At 33.3% G+C, this 17,278-nt stretch overlaps 1 protein-coding gene across 3 annotated transcripts in view; it reads right to left on the bottom strand.

Annotated features, from left to right (window-relative positions):
- The window catches only part of LOC136025423 (complexin-like), an 84,523-nt gene that overhangs the window by 44,926 nt on the left and 22,319 nt on the right, over positions 1-17,278 (bottom strand). The gene's annotated exons all lie outside the window — the stretch shown is intronic.

The following is a 17,278-nucleotide window of genomic DNA, read 5'->3' on the forward strand; positions in this document are numbered from 1 at the left end:
ATGTATAAAACCAAAGGATGTAAAATGTCAAAAGTGGAATCTTGTTTAAGGTTCTTAAGAATTTTTAAGAAATAAAAGATGATATGCCACAGCATAAAATCGAACTCCACAATGTTTCTTATATACAAAACAGTTTTTCTTTGGAAAAGTTAAAAAAAAAATCGATATTTCCTTTAAGGTTTTCGTACATGTTGGATTTCTCTAATATGATAGCTCCCCTTTTCGGGATGGTTAGCTCCTTTTTATCAACTTTTAAATTTTTATATGTTAATAACATTTGGTAAGCAGCTTTAAAATTAATAAATTTTCCATTTTTAGGATCAGCGCAAAAGGAATATTTTGCTGTTGTATGCGTTATTACTAAAAGTTCGTTTTTTAGAGTTTCGGTTTCCGTTGACAAGGCATGCTCTTTACTTAAATATTTTTTGTTGCTACGTACTATTTCATCCAAGGCTTTTTTTAAATATTAGGGAAAATATCAAAATCCCTTTCAGCCCCTATTTTTCATATTCAAGTTTTATATTCGTCGAACAATACGTCAAGAATGATAATTATCCCTATAAAAGTGTGCAACTTCAAATCAAACAGTTCGTGGTAAGTAAGGAGCGACCCGGCTCAATAGTAACCAAAACTATAAAAAATTGAATTTTGATATCAATAGCTACATCAAAAGAATCGCATTTTAATGCTGATTTTAAATATATAAGTTTCATCAAGTTTAGTCTTACCCATCAAAAGTTAAGAGCCTGAGAAAATTTGCCTTATTTAAGAAAATAGGGGGAAACACCCCCTAAAAGTTGTAGAATCTTAACGAAAATGACACCATCAGATTCAGCGTATCAGGGAACCCTACTGTAGAAGTTTTAATCTCCTATCTACAAAAATGTGGAATTTGTATTTTTTGCCAGGTGACAAATCACTGGTGCGTGTTTATTTGTTTGTTTGTTTTTTTGTTTGTTTTTTTTTCTTTTTCCCAGGGGTCACCGTATCGACCAAGTGGTCCTAGAATGTCGCAAGAGGGATCATTCTAATGGAAATGAAAAGTTCTAGTGCCCTTTTTAAGTGACCAAAAAAATTGGAGGGCATCTAGGCCTCCTCCCACGCTCATTTTTTTCCCTAAGTCAACGAATCAAACTTTTGAGATAGCTTTTTTGTTCAGCATAGTCGAAAACCATAACAACTATGTCTTTGGGGATGACTTACTCCCCCACAATCCCTGGGGGAGGGGCTTCAAGTTACAAACTTTGACCAGCGTTTACATATAGTAATGGTTATTGGGAAGTGTACAGACGTTTTCAGGGGGATTTTATTTTGTTTGGGGGTGGGGCTGAGGGGAGGGGGCTATGTTGGAGGATCTTTCCTTGGAGGAATCTGTCATGGGGGAAGAAAAATTCAATGAAATGGGCGCAGGATTTTCTAGCATTACTATAAGAAAACAATGAAAAATAAACATGAAAACGTTTTTTCGAAGGAGTAGCATTGAAACTTAAAACGAACAGAGATTATTACGCATATGAGGGGTTCTAAAAATACTTCAGCATAAAGAGCGAGGTATTTAGGAGGAGATAAATACATCGCTCTTTATGCTAAAGTATTTTTAGTAATTTCAACTATTTATTCTACGGCCTTTCGGATTCAGGGGTCATTCTTAAAGAATTGGGACAAAACTTACGATTTAGTGTAAAGAGCAAGGTATTAACGAGGGTACAAACCCCCTCGTATACATAATAAAAATATAAGATTATGAAAGTTTGTTACGTAAGTTAATTCTTAAGTTACATATATTTTTTACTAATAAAAACGTTCGTTAAAAATTAAAAGTTCTAGTTGCCTTTTTAAGTAACCGAAAAATTGGAGGGCAACTAGGCCTCCTTCTCCACCCCTTATTTCTCAAAATCGTCTGATCAAAACTAAGAGAAAGCCATTTAGCCAAAAAAAGAATTAATATACAAATTTAATTTTAATAATTTATGTGCGGAGAGCCAAAACCAAACATGCATTAATTCAAAAACGTTCAGAAATTAAATAAAAAAAAACTAATTTTTTTAGCTGAAAGTAAGGAGCGAAATTAAAACTTAAAACGAACAGATGCCGTATATAAAATGGGTTGTCCCCTCTGCAATCCCTCGCTCTTTACGCTAAAGTTTGACTCTTTGCCACAATTCCACTTTTTAAAACAATTAAAAGCTTTAGCGTAAAGAGCGAGGGATTGCGGAGGGGACAACCCATTTTATATACGGAGTAATTTCTCTTCGTTTAAAGTTTTAATTTCGCTCCTTACTTTCAGCTAAAAAAATTAGTTTTTTTTTATTTAATATTTCTCAGGAACGGGCTACTAAATGTAAAAAACGAATTTAAGGGTTATCATTTTGTGGTTTCTAAAAGAATTTCTTCAAATAAGCCTTTTTTATAGGTATATCCCCCATGAAAAGTAACCCCCCCCCTTCAGCTGTCCCCCCTAAACCAAAAAAAAATCCCCCTGAAAACGTCTGTACACTTCCCAGTAACCATTACTATATGTAAACACAGGTCAAAGTTTGTAACTTGTAGCCCCTCCCACGGGGACTGCGGGGGAGTAAGTCATCCCTAAAGACATAGTTATTAGGTTTTCTGACTATGATGAATAAAATGGCTATCTCGGAATTTTGATTTTGTGACTTTTGGGAAAAAATGAGCGTTGGAGGGGGCCTAGGTGCCCTCCAATTTTTTTGGTCACTTAAAAAGGGCACTAGAATTTTTCATTTCCGTTAGAATTAGCCCTCTCGAGACATTATAGGACCACTCAGTCGATAAGATCACCCCTGGGAAAAAAACAACAAAAAACAAAAAAACAAATAAACACGCATCCGTGATCTGTCTTGTGGTAAAAAAAAATGCGAAATTCCACATTTTTCTAGACAGGAGCTTGAAAATTCTATACTAAGGTTCTTGGATACGCTGAATATGATGGTGTGATTTTTGTTAAGATTATATGACTTTTAGGGGGTGTTTCCCCCTATTTTCTAAAATGAGGCAAATTTTCTCAGGCTTGTAACTTTCGATGGGCATAACTGATCTTGATGAGACTTATATATTAAAATTGAAACAGCATTGAAATGCAATTCTGTGACGTAACTATTGGTATCAAAATTCCATTTTTTAGAGTTTCAGTTCCTATTGAGCCGGGTCGCTCCTTACTACAGTTCGTTTCCACGAACTGTTTGATATGAATTTTAATTCAAATTTCAATTCTTCTATGGAAAGCTCTTATAAGCTATTTTCGTTTTAGTTAAAGCAACATTTTAAGATCAGTGAAATAAAACGCAACATAAGAGTTAAACCGAGGGTATCTTAGTTGAACTAAGAACGACAGGAAGGTGAAAACGAACAGAGCTATTGTTGGTGTCAGATTTTGAATATTTAAAGAACAACGGAGCTGATAATTTGACGGATCAGATACAAAAGAAGACGTAAATCTAAGGGACCTAGGAATATCAACATGGAGCTGGAAAAAAAAAGCAAAAGACACACAGGAAAGAATTTAAAGTTTTTCAATGTCAAGTAATGGTTTAGTTGCCGAGCAATTTACATCCTGGATAAGGTTTATACCTTTTTTGTAAGTGTTCGAAAGCGGTTTGACCAAAGAAGGGAATCTACTAATAAAGCCTTTGAATATATGAATTTCAGATAGCTGAGGACAATTTAGTTGAGGGCATCTTATATGTTACACTCAAGATATTTATTAAGAAACCCATAATTAAGAATTAATTCAAAAGCATTCCTTGGAATAATGGAGGTCAGGGATACAATTGTTCTCCCTTCCCTCACCAACCCACCTTCTATATTTATCTAAAGATTCATTGAACAGACAACCCGTCTACCCACATTAAGATCCAAGGTTTCCCTACCAATGAGTGTGCAATTACACACTACTACACATAGTTTTATGAGGCCTCAAATAAATCAACTCGGTTTATTCAAGCTTTGAACTTATGTTTTACAATAAACTTTATTTTTTGCATACTAAGGGCATCTCTAGAAACCAATGTTTAATCACATGGTACTATTGTCTGTGAAACTGGGAAGGTCAATATGTAATTTTTGATAATTTGTAATCGTTTGGTCATCCCAAAATTTGTACTTGATAGCATCTTGGCCCTCTTTGTGCCAAAATTGGTGGTTTGGACCTCCAAATGGTTGAAAAAGTCACCTCGCTGTGGCATAATCTCTTATACAGATTAAAAAAATCAACTCGGCTTATTGGAGCTTTTAACTTATTGCTCAAGTATTTTTTGCATACTAAGTGCATATTTAGAAACAAATGTGCAATCACATGGTACTATTGTCTGTGAAACTGGAAAGGTCAATATGTAATTTTTCGATAATTTGAAATCGTTCGGTCATCTCGAAATTTGTACTCGATAGTATCTTGGCCCTCTTTGTGCCAAAATTTGTGGTTTGGACCTCCAAATGGCAGAAAAAGTCACCTCGCTGAGGTATAATCTCTTTTACAACTCAAAACAGGAATGTGAACTTTCAGTTTCTTAAGTGAGCCCTCTCGTGATATTCTAGGACCATTGGCTTTATAAGATCACCCATTGAATAGAATGGGACGGAGGAAGAGCGTGCGTAGATCTATTGGCCTCAGGTGGCTTGTGCTGTGGTGACTTGTTAGTTGTAGTAGAAAAATAAGAACAACAAGTAAGCATATAAAGACGTGATAATCCTTCTCGAAAAAAAGCCAATTTTGTATTTTGTACACAAGGGCCAAAAACTTTTGAAAAACGGTTAACAGACATGCTGAATTTTATGCTCTAATTGTCATCAAGATCACTTCCCTTTTCCAGGATGGTCTCTCACTTTTTCAAAAATCAAGAAAATCTTTCTAGGCTCATGACTTTTGATGAATACCTTTAAACTTCATAAATGTCACATATTTAGAATCTACACAAAAGTGGTTCAACTGATGGTATCAAACCTTTTGCTTACTTTTTCGGTTACTATTAGCACGAGTCACTCCTTACATATATGTCGTTACCACGAACTGTTTGACGCAATTAGAAACAGAGGACCAAGCCGAGACATGGAAACAATCTATTCGAACTATCGTTTAAGCTCATACAAGCACGAACGAACTTATCGAGATTGTGTTTTTTTTTTTAGTTGGAGTTGGCGACACGGAATAGCCTCATCAGCCTATGAGTTATGTCTTATCTATTTTGGGACAAGTTATTAATACTATCCCTTTCGATCCATATTATGGGGTCGTTTAATTAACTTATAGACTTATCGCGCTATTTTAGATCTAGAGAATACTTTAGTCTAAGGAGAAATATATTCTCGACAACGGCAAGATGACAAAAAAATATTTTACACAAACTTCTCCTGGAAGACTTAGTAGCTTGGCTCTTCTAGAAGAGGAAATCTATTCTTCCAACTATCTGGAAATCTATATACATATGTATATATATATATATATATATATATATATATATATATATATATATATATATATATATATATATATATATATATATATATATATATATATATATATATATATATATATATATACAATGATTGCTCGCTTAAAAGAGTCGATATATATCGACTCTCTTTAAACAAGCAATAATTTAGTATCCATATCTTTACTTTTTCCCAAAAACGGATGCATATTTTTCTTTAAAAATTGGCACCCTCTGGTGCCAATTTTTTGACCAGAAGATTTCCTGGCCTAAAAAACAACTTATGTAGGTCACCGGTTTCAGAAAATTCAATTAGAGCCTTAAATTTGGAAACACACTTTTCAATTAAATGACCTAAAACGGCTAAGAGACTCTTTTCTTGAGAAGATCCTCACGTAATTCTATTAAATGAAGACAAAGATAGGCTTGTTTTGTCTGGAGACAAAAATAAATTCATTCTGAATAACAATTCCATTTTTTTCTTAAAACCCTTGTTTATTAGTCTGGCACGCTACCACAAACAAATTTAACTAGAATGTAGCTTGATGGGAATAGGATCATATCCTGTTACAGAATTTTTCTTATGAAGCGTGTACTAAGCAGTTTAAGTATAAAAATATACCTAGAAAAAGATCGAAAAAACGTAAATTTACAATTGGTGATTCGTTGGAACAAGAAAAAATTTTTTCAAACCATCTGAACCATCAGAAGTGATAAGACCAAGAGAACGGCCCGAAAAACGAAATTCACAATGGGTGAAAACTGACAACCTGGAACATCAAATGAGACAAGACCAATTGGAGCAGAAGGCATTGGAAAAATGCCTCAAGTAAAGAAAATCCAAAATGAAGAACAAAACAAAAGCGAAGAACAAAATTATATGTGGTCAGAAGACTTGCAAGAACAGGAATCAAAATGAATCAAAATTGAAAGTGAAGAACATAGAAATATGCAGTTAGAAAACAAGCAACAGTGAGAATAAAAAAGAATAAGAAACCAAAGTGAACAACCAAGGAATATGTGGTTAAAAGACAATAAACAGCGAAAATCTGAAAAAGTCAAAAAGGGAAGAACAAAGAAATGTGCAGTTGGAGAACAAGCGACAACGAGAGTCAGAACGAGTCAAAAATGAAATCGAAGAACAATGAAATATTAGGTTGGAAGACCAGCAAAGTGAGAACAAAGAAATGTACGAGAAGACAATCAACAGCTAGTATCAGAATAAGTCAAAAACGAAATTGAAGAACAAAGAAATATTAGATTGGAAGACCAAACTAATATGCCTTTTATATACAGATTACTCCGTATATAAAAGGGGCTTTTCCTCCTCAACGCCCCACTCTTTACGCTGAAGTTTCTTACTGTTTTAAAAATAGAGTTACGAGAAAGAGTCAAACTTTAGCGTAAAGAGCGAGGCGTTGAGGAGGAAAAGCCCCTTTTATATGCGGAGTAATTTCTGTTCGTTTTAAGTTTTAAAGTTGCTCCTTACTTTCATTAAAAAAAATTGTTTTTTTTAATTTAATTTTCATTTGGAGATCGCTGCTTAGGTCGAATTGCATTGCCACCTCCAAAATTTCCTAATAAATTGGTTTGCCTTTTTTAGGACGTCACTTGCTCTCTGAAGAGTTCCACAAATAAACCAGAAACTTGAAGTCATGTTTCGCTTTAGCTTAATTCAACGTAATTGATGATCAAAATATTAACAGTCGTAAATTTTAGCTTCAAAGTATCAGGACAAATTAATCCCAAAAAATCAATTTAATAAAACATCCGTCACACTCCACTGTGGGTCCAAACCACTTTCAAATGGAAAAATGCACTTTTTAGACTGCTGTTGAAGAACGCCTTGCAAGTCCTTGAAATTATTGGATATGTATTATATATATAATATATACCTGTAATTTATTAAATTCCAGGTAGTTTGAGCTGAATTCGATCACTTAAATGAATTTTCGTAATAAATTTTTTCACTTATTCTGAGAATTTTAGTTAGCGGACTTTCATAGGCTTTGAACCGCTCTATATTATGATCTGAAGGGTGCTTTATTCTTACCATGCAGAGTAAATTTTTTTCTTCAATAGATTTTAATAGTGAGATGCTTATCCATAATTTTTTGGTCGAAGGTCTTTTCCGATATAAAGTTTTATAAGGACAGCTTTTGTTTAATATCTTAAACGAAAAATCAAACTTTTCGTTTAATATCTTATAGACTGCATTCAAAGCATTGTTTGGGTTCTGTAACCACTTCATTTCAATCTATATTACTAACTTTCTGAATTTAACCTTGTTACATTTGTCTGTATTGGCTCCAAGGAAATATATATAAGGGAATTACATAGCAATGTAGCGCAATTTACAGGAAATTTATTGCATATCAGAGAGTCGAGGTGAAGGCTTCTGCTCTTTGGAATCCCAAGACTTCGGGCAAAGGGCAATCGAGCGAAAGCCAATATACAGTCAATTATTGACAACATCTAGTGAAATCTCACCGTTTCTTAGAATACATGTCCATGGGTTGGAGTAAGTGAAGGAATAAAAGTAATGAGCTCCTTCAACATGAAGTCCGCATTAAATAATTCCAAAATTTAATTCCTTCATGCAAAGTATTGAATTAATGGAAACGAGCTTTCATATGGAAGGTCAGGGGATCGTTCGTTGAAAGGTCTCTAAAGCCTAAAGCCATTTCGAGGCTCTGTTTTGCCAGCCAAATGCGAAAAAGAGCCCGGGTGTAAGTTACCCCTAAAGCTTTTTACTTGTATGATAGTATTTGGACTAAATGTTAGGAACATGGGCTAGGATGAGAAGGTGCTTTATCTTCATTGTAATATAGACTATCAAACTAGCATATTTACCTGCACAGAAAAGGGGGAAGAGGGTGTAGTAAAGGCGATTCCACAAAATTAAAAATTGCCCGAAGAGCCCATCCCTATTAATTGGGAAATAAATTCAGCTGCACGGAAAAAGGAGAAGAGGATGTAGTAAAGGCGGTTCCACAAAAATAAAAATGACCCAAAGAGCTGATAATTGGGAGATATATTTAGCTCCACAGTAAAAAGGGGAAAAAGGTTTAGTGAAGGCGATTAAACAAAAATAAAAATTACCCAAAGAGCCCATCCCTGATAATTGGGATATATATTTAGCTGCACAGAAAAAGGAGAAGAGTATGTAGTAAAGGCGATTCCACAAAATTAAAAATTACCCAAAGAGCCCATCCCTAATAATTGGGAAATAAATTCAGCTGCACAGAAAAAGGAGAAGAGGGTGTAGTAAAGGCGATTAAACAAAAATAAAAATTACCCAAAGAGCCCATCCCTGATAATTGGGATATATATTTAGCTGCACAGAAAAAGGAGAAGAGTATGTAGTAAAGGCGATTCCACAAAATTAAAAATTACCCAAAGAGCCCATCCCTAATAATTAGGAAATAAATTCAGCTGCACAGAAAAAGGAGAAGAGGATGTAGTAAAGGCGGTTCCACAAAAATAAAATACCCAAAGAGCCCATCCCTGATAATTGGGAAATATATTTAGCTGCAGAGAAAAGGGGGAAGAGGGTGTAGTAAAGGCGATTCCACAAAAATAAAAATTACCCAATGAGCTCATCCCCCATAATTGGGAAATATATTTAGTTGCACAGAAAAAGAAGAAGAGGATGTAGTAAAGGCGATTCTACAAAAAAATAAAAAATACTCAAAGAGTCCTTCCCGAATAATTGTGAAATTATTGACCAAGGAATAAGGTTTCGGGATTTGAGAACCTCAATCCTTGAGGAAATTTCAGGGCTGGACATATCAGAATACTGGATATAGAAAACAAAGAAAAAGGTCATTCAAGTAAATTTTTTAACAGCAACCCCCTTTTCAAATGAAATGAAAGATTGCATCTCAATAATCTGTTACTTTTTGCTATAGAACAACGATTTTGGCTTCAATTGACAAAATTGATGATAGAAAATTTGATTTAAATAATGGAAATTTTTTATAAAGGGTCTATCAGATACCATTGGCCTGTTTCCACGCTTTGGTGCACACCTTTCTTATCCGCAGTTTTGTGAAATCCCATGATCCACGTTGTAATAACAATTTAAAACCACAATAAAACAAATTAAATTATGAACGTCATAACACGAAAAAAAAAACAATCCTGGTATATGGGGCATACCGCCCCCTTGTTTGCTCACTATTTATGCTAGAACATAGTTTGTTATTTATTTAAAGCATATTAGAGTGTAGTAAATTTAGGTGGCTCGTGTTTAAAAAGTTCCAACCGAAAATTTTACTATAAAAGGCAAATAATTGTACACCAATTCAACTCATTCTTTGTAAAGCATTGAAAGAAAAATAAAGCAGAAATACTTTACCGTAAAATAAGGCAATATTTGCATATAGTTAAAATAAAATTCATCTATAGCCAACATAAAGCAGTGGTCAAAGTGTCAGCTTTATTGAATTTTTCAATTCATGTTTGCTGTTTCTCTTTTTGTCTCTCTTGTGTAACTAACTAAACTTTAGTTTGTGTAATTCTTTTCGTGTAACTAAAGAGAAACAAAAAGCAATATGAACATCTTTAGACAATAGAAAGACAAGAAAAGAACCAAGAAAATGCAAAAAAAGAAGAAGAAAAATGGCAGTGAAAAAAAGATGGCCATCCCTGTGTAAGTATTAATCAATCCAATATTAAAACTAAATCAACCATTCTTAAGCACTTACATACCGACAAGAAACAACAGCAAAAAATATTTTTATTTATTCCAACAAATAATTTGTTGGAATTATTAAAGTCAAACTAAATTTATTTGCCACATAGGGAATCTGGCGCCCCAAAAAATATGGACCTTTCTGATTTAATTAGAAGAAGCTTCTTGGAAAGCGAGCAGATTGAGAAGGTCGTAGCCTCTCTCTGATATATTAATTGTTAGTCTGACTAGCTAATTAGCTTGTTTAGTCTCTCTATGATATATTTGTTTGAACTCCCTCAGTTACAGTGATTTCTTTTCATCTTGAAATTTAAAATCAATAAGTGACATTCATTTGAAAAACCATGTGCTTAATTTAAGATACCCTAAGACAGTTCATAAGCTTTTCATAGAGATGAGCCCCTCCCTAAAGAACAGAGGTATACAAGTCCCAGTTCCCTTAGCCACATCCAAACCATGTTCCTGAATAAAAGAATCAGGCGTCATATTTTTGCCGACCAAGTATAATTTTATTGAGTGAACATTTTTCTTTGAAAGATCAAGATGTTAGCTGTCTTTTAGACTTCATATTTTCCTAATTAGCTTGTTAGTCTAGTTAGTCTTTGACTCAGCCACTTAATTAATTTGTTCTTTATATTTTTCTAATTGTTCCATGAAAGTGACTCCATGAAATGAAGCAAAATTATTCGTAGAAGATGCTTTCAGTGTCCATGGAACTTAATTGCTTTAGAACAGTATTAATTTACATCAAACTATTCAAGGCTTTGAACGGTGAGTAAAGAGCGGCTCTTGTCCATAGTAAGTGGAAATAAACAAAAATATGGAACTTTGGAAATTATATGCATTAATTTCAATTTTTCATTCATTTCATTTATTCCAAATACAAGTTTTTCATCAAGCTTTAAAAAACCTGTAAATCGCAAATCGAACAAGACATGTTGCGTATTCCCAACACAGACCTCCCCTAAAATGAATTGAAATTTAACCATAAGCTACAAAAAGGGGAAAAAATCTCAATTAGGCTAAATATTTTACATTCTAATTCAGCATGTCTGAAGGCGCTCTAGCTAAAAAAACGATAAAAAACAGAATTCCAACTATCCCTTAATAAAGAGAACTATGACGATTGTTTATTTGTTTTTAATTTTCATGGGGATTATCCTATTAAAAAAACAATTTTTAGGAAGTAGAAAAAGGCTAATTTGAACGAATATTTTCAGCTCTAATACATTTAAAGGCTGCTACTAGGCAAAAAATTTTTCTTCTCTATCATATGCATCAACTTGTTAACTTCTTTTGTATCTTTTCAGACTTTTTTCGTTTGATGAATCCATGAGTAGTTTCCATTTAAAAACATTGTCATATCATAAAATGTAGAATTCTTTTATATTTTGCAAAATAAATATCATGGATGTATTTACTAGTTTTTTTTCCGGGATTGATGGTCATAGAAGATTGGGAGAGGGTTCACTCAAACAGAAATTAAAAGTTCTAGTGTCCTTTCTAAGTGACTAAAAATAGTGTTGGGCAACTAGACCCATTTTACGTCCCTTTTTTCCCACAAGACATACGATCAAAAATTTAAGAGAGACATATTGGTCAGCATAGTTGAAAGGTCCAACAATTAAGCCTCTGTGGATGATTTGCAACTCCCTCTCTTGTATGTTCCTGATCCTATCCCCATTAGCAAGTAGAAATTGAAAAGCACATCTGTAAAGAAAGCTGCCCAGTGAAACAACCTTTTTTTAATTTTCTTATATTTATCTTAAAAGTAAAAAATTAATTGCAAAACCAATTGTTCATATATTTCAGAAAAGAGCCTGGAACGCTGATATGGCTCTTTTTTTTATATAATTTCTAGGCTTGGCCGGGTACTGACATATCTTAGGAATATCAAAATGTGCAACAAAGTGAAGTTTTTATTTCATCCATGCCGTCAGGGTGTGCATGAATTGATAACTGGTTTAGAAGTCTCAAGGAGGCCCAGCATTTGGAGGCTGGTGGAGGGAGAGGGGGGTTAAGATGGTCTCTTAAGTTTGATTTTTTTTAAACTTTGTATTATTCATAATAATATTCATAACAATGGATTCTTCCCATATCCTCCTTTCTTCTGGAATTTCTAGAGAATGAAAAGTTTGGTTGTTGATTTTGGAACTTTCTAAGTCAATCTTTATTTTTAAGAATTTAATCCTCTTCCAAACTTGCTAGAAAAAAAGTAGCTGACCAAAATGATGGGTATTGTGAGGCAGCCGTACATTTTGCATTTGAAGTTTCCAGAAAATTGCAAATTAAACTTCATATAGAGGGCAATTGTTGGTGGGAGACGACAGTCCCTCTCATATTCATATCATTTATGTTTATTCTAAAGCACGAACAGCATCAAATTAAAAATATCTTGGGTCCCTGTAATCATCATAGGCCTATCCATTCTAAGTTATTTCTTTCAGTTGTTTAAAAACCATAGAGTCTTTGGGGCAGCGTCACATTTCCGTCAATGTTGCCACATAGAATCGTGAAAGTAATTAAGCAAAACAAATTAGGTAAAATTTAAATACCCTTTTGCCCGGAAAAATTCAAATATTGACAATTTGTTGATTTGAAAAGAATACACCTTCAAAGGAAGACTAGACTTTCTTAATAAATTTAATTATTAATTTTAATTATTTAATTAATTAAATTAATTAATGTTAATTTCTTAACACTATGTACAATTCATGCTGTTTAATGCCACATGTTTTAGCTTATTCTTTTGTATCCACGTTTCTTTTTTTTTAATTTGATGCCTGCTACAACCAACTGCTAAATAATTGCATGTGGAGGTCTTTCTCATTAGATTTTAAATTCGAAATTTTTCAGAATTTTTAAATGAACATATAGCCTGTAGCTGGGTAATTTCCCACTTAAACAAAAAATCTGTCTTCTTTTCACTGTCATTGGTACTTAAATGTATTTAAATGATTATATATATTAATATTTATATTAATATATTTATATATATATAATATATTTATATTAATAATATAATACATTTAAATGATTATATATATCATTATTTATAATGATTATATAATATTGATATACTTAAATGTATTGGTACTTAAATGACTAACTAAAGAAAAAGAATGTTACTATACATTTTCTATTGCTTTCAGAAACACATTTCCAAATAATGCCGACACTTCATTGTGAAGGCATTGTATGTACCATCGTGTTTGTCTTATAAAAATATTGACATGAATAAGTAAGAGATTGCTGGAAAAACTTGACCAAGAAAAGAATGGAATGTTAACGAATATAAATGGAATTTATATACTGAAAGACGGATAAAACTTTTAATAAGACAGTAAACTAAAAAAGAAATAATAGCGTCCTTTGTACAGTGTCTCCGTACACTCGGAACGTCAGTCATTTTTTCTCAGATTTTGGCTATATGTTAATCCGCTAATCCATTAAGCTACGTTAATCTGTTAACTGTTTAGGCTACTTTTGCGTTCCTCTTATTTTCCCCCATTTTTCCTGTTCATAAATGCTTTCAAAATAAAGCTGAAGAATTACTTATATTATCATTTGTAATAAGAAGTTCTTTGTTTTCTTTTTTTCAAAATCCACTGTCTTATATAAAGCTTCAATATTTTTATGTCGTGTTAATTCTAAATAGAAAGGGAGCATGTTTTTAATAATTTATTAATTTATACGAACTTAAGTTCAATATTGAGACTTTTCATTTAATAACACATTCATTAGCATGGGCGAATCTCCAGCGTTTTTATTAGGTAGGGGGACAAGGGTTTACATCTTGATAATCATGGGGGGCAACTCTACTCATTGTTAGGGGGGCAACTGCCCACCTTGTCCCACCTTTCCCAAACGACCCATCTGTCCATTACACTCCAAACATAACAAAACTATCAAAATTTGAACATTCACTTTTCTGAATCAACGTAAAGCAAGAAAAATCTTATTGATTTATAAAAATATATCTAGCGGAAAAATTGATATATTTCAAATATCAGTAAAGCAGTATTTCCCGTATTCTTTAGACCTGAAAGCATTTTATTGGTACTTTCGTATTATCCCTACCCAACCCAAGAAGTGAAGTTAGGTTAATACTAATAAAATATACCTAAATATAATGAAATTTAATAATTTAGCAACAAAATTAAGGACACTACAATAGAAGTATGGAAAGCAGGCTGTGCAGAACGTACTATGTTAAATACTTGACTTAAACTAAACACATCTATAATTTAAATATAAAAAAATACCCGCATCGTAGGTTTTTCTCAATGAGACCAAGCTAATTATAACCAATTGCAGACAGACAAAACCGGTTTTTCTCCGATTATATAGACCATAATTCCTGAGTGGGGTCGATACAATACGTAAATCCATCCATTTTCCAGTAAAGCTCAACATTCTAACTTACAAAACTTAAAATTACACGTCTTATATGAAACAAAATTTCCCCTCCCCTGTCCTACCCTATGATATTCCAGCCAGCCTCCAATTGATTTTTCTCTTTTCCGCTCTAAAACAGCCAAGAAGAACCCAATTTTAAAACTGTGGGAAATGTGCCAACTACTATAACGACGGCAGGGTAAAAAGATTACACACGCCTCTGAAAGGTCGTACCAAAAATTCTAAAGGGACATGAACTAGTACATCCAACCCCTAAGGATTTTATTTTTTGAGAAGGTAAAATATTTCCTTTCGTATTTATAAATTTAGTCAAATAGCTTTTCAGACAAAGGGTATCGAAAAAAAGATGCCCTCCAATCCCTACTATAACGCTTATGAAGAGGGTTATTGTTGGTGACACTACAACTCGTACTAAGGATTTTTAAGACGCACGAATAAGTTTATCGACGCCCCCTAAAATCCTATTTCAAAAAATTCCAAGTAATCTCGGTCCAATTTTATCAGCTTAGTTGAATAGCTTATTAGACAAGAGACACAAGTTCAAACAGTCCATATTAAGACTTAATTTTCAAAACGTTTTGGTAAACGGGGGCAGAACCCTTGACTAGACTAATTGTAATTACAATTTTATGAATGTATTTAACCAAACTACTGACAAAGTAAGATAGTCCACCAAAAGTAGAAAGCAAGTGAAAGAATACTGTTTTATCTCCTAGGTGAGAGAGAAAACATCATCTGCTAGAACTTTAGTAAATGGAAAAAATCCTTTGATTTATATTGTTTTGTCCCATTCAAAAGGGAAAACATATATTCGCTTTCTGATGTGAAAACATAATCAGAAAGAAAGTATTGTCTCTTTTCATTACTTTACGCTATTTCACTTATAAAGCCTTTATAGTCATATAAAAAAATTTTTAGAGAGCAAATTGAAGCCTTTCAAAGCTAACGAACTAGCGTCAAGAGAAAAGTTCTATCTTCAAAGGCTCAGAGTAAAAGCAATCTGTTCCTTTGTTTTATCACCACTTCTGAATCATTAAATAAAAAACAGTCTTGTGAAGATAATTGTCCTAGGCTCTAACGACCAGACCTCCTATTATTCTCTCTTCTATAGTATTTCAGATCAGTAATAGCATCCTAGGGTATTTTCCCAGTCTAAATACACTTTCATCCAATTCCAATCAGCAATGCGAATAGAAGCTGGAAACAATACAAGGGAATTGGGAGGCAATAAATTAGGCACTAAAGTTATACAGATAAGCCTGTGACAATGAGAAGTTCAAATTATCAGGAAGCAGAAGCAACATTGCAAATATAAAACATAACTGTTAATTATTGCTATTAATAGTAAAAGTGGGAGGGGCTGTACTCCACTTAAGGGGAATATTGATATCATTTTTTTTTCAACTTCTTTGTCTGGTATAAGTTGTGAAAAATTCGTGAATTATAAGGGCTGGAGAATGTATTTTCAAATTATTTTAAGGTTTCCTAAAGATATTTTTCGATCATCTATGTCCAAATTATTGTACGTATTGTTATGTATGTGAGAGTCACTGGGATACATGCATCTCCAAATTATAAAAGATCGAAGAATTTATCCCAAAATTATTTTATTGTGCCTGTTTGATTTCTAGAGATAGTGTTCAGTCTTGTAGACCTAAATTATCTTATGGTCACAAACAATGACCATTTGAAGTGTTGGATGTCTAGCATCCAGGCAGTCGATTTTCGCATCTTAGCATGTTTGATGGATCAGGTGTTGGTTCCAAAAAATCAGAATTTATAGTAACGGCAACTGCAAATTTTCGTTTTTTGGACTTTCCAACAGACGTTATGTTATATATTTAATTAATGCGTTGGAAAATCAATAATCTTATTTATGCTAAAATTCTTATATGATGTACTAACATAGCACATGACGTCATTTGCAAAAACAAAAATTAAAGCTCTTAACGAATTTCCTCAGACTTCTGAGCTATTTTTGCTGTACCCATTTGATTTCAAGAAAATTTTGCTGTATTATCCGTTATTGTTTATTGAATGTTAAATTCTAGTAAACAATATAAATGATGTCAAGCCATGTGCCAGGAAATTTATTTTGAGAGCGGGGTTGGCATTTGGAAGGAGAAGTAGTATTTCCGGGAGGGATTGCACAAGTTTAGGAAAAAGTGAAAAAAAGGTAAATTATAACAGATTGTAGAAAACTGGTGGTATTGCCACTGCTATGAATACTATCGAGTGCTTGTCACATCATCAAGCCACCTGATGGTAAAGTAGCTCCAGAGGCTCCTCCTCCTCCCTAAAATGTACAGAGCCTCACTCTTTACTCCTTTCCTTGAAGTTCTAATTCCTTTTAATCCATTCTATTAACTTATTCTAACAATAAAAAGGCAGTTCAATTTCATTGATTTTTCTGTCACGCGTTTTATCTCTTTCCTTTTAATTTAAAAATGCCAACAGTGAACTCAAATTCGTGAAGTCTCATAATACTATTAATGAAAAAAACAAAGAAAAAATAGACACCAAACGAGGGTGATTTTAAGCCAATAAAATCGCCCTTGTTTGATTTCTTCTTTTCTCGTCTTCGTTTCCTACATTATTTGTCTAACTCCATTTCTGGCCAGTGGGGTCTCATAAAGTATTTAGAGTTTAGCAACATTTGCTAACAGCACAGACCAGGCACGTATCAATGAAGTAGTTTTAGAGGAAACGTAGATGGGGG

The sequence above is a fragment of the Artemia franciscana genome, chromosome 3, assembly GCF_032884065.1.
Source record: "Artemia franciscana chromosome 3, ASM3288406v1, whole genome shotgun sequence".
Taxonomy (NCBI): Eukaryota; Metazoa; Arthropoda; class Branchiopoda; order Anostraca; family Artemiidae; genus Artemia; species Artemia franciscana.